This window comes from Schistocerca piceifrons, unplaced genomic scaffold (genome assembly GCF_021461385.2).
Source record: "Schistocerca piceifrons isolate TAMUIC-IGC-003096 unplaced genomic scaffold, iqSchPice1.1 HiC_scaffold_417, whole genome shotgun sequence".
Taxonomy (NCBI): domain Eukaryota; kingdom Metazoa; phylum Arthropoda; class Insecta; order Orthoptera; family Acrididae; genus Schistocerca; species Schistocerca piceifrons.
This window is the reverse complement of record NW_025728643.1, coordinates 90001-95000: the sequence shown is the minus strand read 5'-3', so window position 1 is coordinate 95000 and position 5000 is coordinate 90001. Positions and strand designations below refer to the sequence as shown.

Below are 5000 nucleotides of genomic sequence, written 5' to 3'. Positions count from 1 at the left end.
ACTTACGAGCGAGAGACGCGATCGCGTTGCTCACTGTACGGCGTCCGATACCGAGCCATCAGCATGTCGGTCCCCATGCGCGTTGCACTCGCACTCGCAGTCGCAAAAACGTGGGGCAAATATATTACGCGGAAGAGTTATAACAGACCGAGCCCCACTGCATGAGGGGAGTCTTTGTCACTAATGTACACAGATGGAACATTTTGGACTGGAACCAGATTACCCGTACACACGGCGCTGATTAGTAATCAATGCAGAGCCATCAAACTACAGAATATATATACAACTGTCCGTATACATGCTGAAAGAGTCTGCCCACAATGGGAACCACACGTCAGCCAGCCACTCTGATCACGCACCACTCTCTGCTTCTAACGGGCGCACATACAATATGTAAGCACCAGCATGGAACAACATCCAGTGCATCCTCTCCGCCACATTACACAATCCACACTATCACAACCAGACCAGGAGGTCCATGCGGAAAATACAATATCCCACCCTTTCGACATCCACCATTGCGCAGATCAGGCACCAACACCCACACATGTCCTATACAACGGTGCACCCAACATCACAATAGTACCTCCTGTCACAGCGCACAAACAATGACATGAGTCAAAGACACAGGTCTGACACAAGCATAGAATTGGAGCGCCGCCTCTAATAAGCCAAAGGTGCATCCTGACGTGACAAATCTGATCATGTCACAAGCATTCACTTACTATAATCACTATCAACGAACCTGCCGCCCCCGCCCCCCCCTACACCTTTCCTTACAACAACGTGTAACCTAACCTAACCTAACCTATGTTGTACCTTAACCTAACCTATGTTGTACCTTAACCTAACCTATGTTGTACCTTAACCTAACCTATGTTGTACCTTAACCTAACCTATGTTGTACCTTAACCTAACCTATGTTGTGCCTTAACCTAACCTATGTTGTGCCTTAACCTAACCTATGTTGTGCCTTAACCTAACCTATGTTGTGCCTTAACCTAACCTATGTTGTGCCTTAACCTAACCTATGTTGTGCCTTAACCTAACCTATGTTGTGCCTTAACCTAACCTATGTTGTGCCTTAACCTAACCTATGTTGTGCCTTAACCTAACCTATGTTGTGCCTTAACCTAACCCATGTTGTGCCTTAACCTAACCCATGTTGTGCCTTAACCTAACCCATGTTGTGCCTTAACCTAACCCATGTTGTGCCTTAACCTAACCCATGTTGTGCCTTAACCTAACCCATGTTGTGCCTTAACCTAACCCATGTTGTGCCTTAACCTAACCCATGTTGTGCCTTAACCTAACCCATGTTGTGCCTTAACCTAACCCATGTTGTGCCTTAACCTAACCCATGTTGTGCCTTAACCTAACCCATGTTGTGCCTTAACCTAACCCATGTTGTGCCTTAACCTAACCCATGTTGTGCCTTAACCTAACCCATGTTGTGCCTTAACCTAACCTATGTTGTGCCTTAACCTAACCTATGTTGTGCCTTAACCTAACCTATGTTGTGCCTTAACCTAACCCATGTTGTGCCTTAACCTAACCCATGTTGTGCCTTAACCTAACCCATGTTGTGCCTTAACCTAACCCATGTTGTGCCTTAACCTAACCCATGTTGTGCCTTAACCTAACCCATGTTGTGCCTTAACCTAACCCATGTTGTGCCTTAACCTAACCCATGTTGTGCCTTAACCTAACCCATGTTGTGCCTTAACCTAACCCATGTTGTGCCTTAACCTAACCCATGTTGTGCCTTAACCTAACCCATGTTGTGCCTTAACCTAACCCATGTTGTGCCTTAACCTAACCCACGTCGTGCCTTAACCTAACCCACGTCGTGCCTTAACCTAACCCACGTTGTCGCCTAACGTAACCCACGTTGTCGCCTAAACCTGCTCTGTAATTGTTATACGACTCGTTCAATTAGTGTAGTGTTGCCCACCCGCAACCCTCGCAATATAGTTCGCTACTCGCACTCCCCGCTCCCCTGTGTATCGCTTCATGTTAAACACCTTGCAAGTCTTGCTCACTTTCCACATGCTCCTGCTGTACACTGTAATGTGGATGGCAGCAGGACGTACATGCCGCCCCTCCCCACGTCCCCACCTTGCCCCCTGCCTTCGCAAGCTGGTTGGTGAGAACTTTGCATGTTCAATGCCCTCCGCATGCGACGTACTCAGGCTACGTTGTGGTGCGGCCTGTGTCAACTGTCCGCTAATGTCGTACGCGTAAACCACAATCTGTACTGCACATTCGTCCTTATGTACTGAATGATACATCGTGGCACATGTGTGACCGTACAACGACTGCGCCCAAAAACGGCGGACCATACAGTGCAAATATTGTGCACGCAGCTACGTGTCGTCTCCCTATGAGAGCTGGATTGCAGTGTGGTACGCCATAGAGACGTGTGGGAGGAACGGACGCCGTGGATGGCGATCAGCATGAGCTGTCTGTTGATGTATTCGGACCTAGTCGTCTCTCCTCACACACCGTGATGGCATGGTGCACCGCGTTCCATATCTGCGACATGCTACAGAGGCCGGTTGACAGTCGTTCGAGCAATGGACATCGCATACGTACGGGGGCCACCTTCCACGTATTGTCTAGGCGTGCACATTTTGTTGCGTGTATGTGGGCAGACGTAGTGTGGCGTGACACCTGACACAGGCATGCAATAATCGTGGAAGTTGCAAATGGCGATGGACGCCTGCGTTTTCTGGTGAAGTTACGCAAATGAACAAATGGTAACCTGTTGTGGTGCGGTTGTTCTCGCTAGGGGTGAATCGGTGATGGCGACGATAGGTTGAGGTACTAACCGGTTGTTCCAGCGATACCCACCATGCCGACGAAACTGAACGGCATCTGGGTGTGAAGCGATACGCGGCGGTGGCTGGGTGGGACCGTCCCCGGCCGGTGAGGGGGCGCCTCCCGGCGTGCTGGCCGCGCGGTGCGTGGGCGCACGCGCTACAGCCGGCTGGTGGGGGCGGCCAGTGGCAGGCGCGCCGGCCGACGGACGCGGCAGGCGTCGCAGCTGCGCGCCGGCGCACCCTGCGCGCGGCGCCGTGCGGCCAAAGTAGGTCCTCGCGGGCCCGGTGCGAAGCGCGGTGGACATCTTCAGTGTGCTGGTCCGATTGAGGACTGTGTGCGTTGAGGATGCGCTGCCGCCCGGCGCTCGGCGCCGCGACGCCGTCTGCTGCTCGGTCGCCCCAGCGGTTCTCGCTGGTGGTTTGTATCGCAGCTGTGCGGATGTGTTGGCGCGTGCGCTGTGCTGGGAGAGTTCGCTTCGGCACCCAAGTGGGGCTTTTGTCCTTCTGTGGCGCTGGCGTTGGAGCTGCCGGTCACCGTAGGTGGCGCGTGTTGTCTCCCGCCGGCAATGCCACGACAGCACGCTCCCGGGCCTCTGTCGGCAGCGGCAAGCTCAGTTGGGAGCACGGGTGGTCGCACCGAAAGCGTCTACTCGCCTAACTCCGGGCGATTGCGCCTCTCTCGAACCCGACCAAGTACTTGGGACGGCGCTGCGCGCCGCCGGGACCTGAGAGGGTTTCGAGGTGTATTGTGCAGGGGAGCTCAGCCTCCTCCTGTTTGCAGAATGATTGAGCGGACGCTTGCGTGTTCGCGCGGGCCCCCGGGACACACTCCCGGGCGGCTGGCTGCTCAGCTCTAGTTGACGCAGCTCCCTGGTTGATCCTGCCAGTAGTCATATGCTTGTCTCAAAGATTAAGCCATGCATGTCTCAGTACAAGCCGCATTAAGGTGAAACCGCGAATGGCTCATTAAATCAGTTATGGTTCCTTAGATCGTACCCACGTTACTTGGATAACTGTGGTAATTCTAGAGCTAATACATGCAAACAGAGTCCCGACCAGAGATGGAAGGGACGCTTTTATTAGATCAAAACCAATCGGTCGGCTCGTCCGGTCCGTTTGCCTTGGTGACTCTGAATAACTTTGGGCTGATCGCACGGTCCTCGTACCGGCGACGCATCTTTCAAATGTCTGCCTTATCAACTGTCGATGGTAGGTTCTGCGCCTACCATGGTTGTAACGGGTAACGGGGAATCAGGGTTCGATTCCGGAGAGGGAGCCTGAGAAACGGCTACCACATCCAAGGAAGGCAGCAGGCGCGCAAATTACCCACTCCCGGCACGGGGAGGTAGTGACGAAAAATAACGATACGGGACTCATCCGAGGCCCCGTAATCGGAATGAGTACACTTTAAATCCTTTAACGAGTATCTATTGGAGGGCAAGTCTGGTGCCAGCAGCCGCGGTAATTCCAGCTCCAATAGCGTATATTAAAGTTGTTGCGGTTAAAAAGCTCGTAGTTGGATTTGTGTCCCACGCTGTTGGTTCACCGCCCGTCGGTGTTTAACTGGCATGTATCGTGGGACGTCCTGCCGGTGGGGCGAGCCGAAGGCGTGCGACCGCCCCGTGCGTGCTCGTGCGTCCCGAGGCGGACCCCGTTGAAATCCTACCAGGGTGCTCTTTATTGAGTGTCTCGGTGGGCCGGCACGTTTACTTTGAACAAATTAGAGTGCTTAAAGCAGGCAAGCCCGCCTGAATACTGTGTGCATGGAATAATGGAATAGGACCTCGGTTCTATTTTGTTGGTTTTCGGAACCCGAGGTAATGATTAATAGGGACAGGCGGGGGCATTCGTATTGCGACGTTAGAGGTGAAATTCTTGGATCGTCGCAAGACGAACAGAAGCGAAAGCATTTGCCAAGTATGTTTTCATTAATCAAGAACGAAAGTTAGAGGTTCGAAGGCGATCAGATACCGCCCTAGTTCTAACCATAAACGATGCCAGCCAGCGATCCGCCGCAGTTCCTCCGATGACTCGGCGGGCAGCCTCCGGGAAACCAAAGCTTTTGGGTTCCGGGGGAAGTATGGTTGCAAAGCTGAAACTTAAAGGAATTGACGGAAGGGCACCACCAGGAGTGGAGCCTGCGGCTTAATTTGACTCAACACGGGAAACCTCACCAGG

At 52.9% G+C, this 5000-nt stretch overlaps 1 non-coding gene across 1 annotated transcript in view; it reads left to right on the top strand.

Annotated features, from left to right (window-relative positions):
- The first annotated feature begins 3689 nt into the window (after nucleotides 1-3689).
- LOC124748427 overlaps nucleotides 3690-5000 on the top strand; it is a 1909-nt gene continuing 598 nt past the window's right edge. Inside the window, exon 1 of the ribosomal RNA XR_007011703.1 lies at nucleotides 3690-5000. This exon is cut by the window's right edge and continues 598 nt beyond it. This is a non-coding gene — a ribosomal RNA (small subunit ribosomal RNA).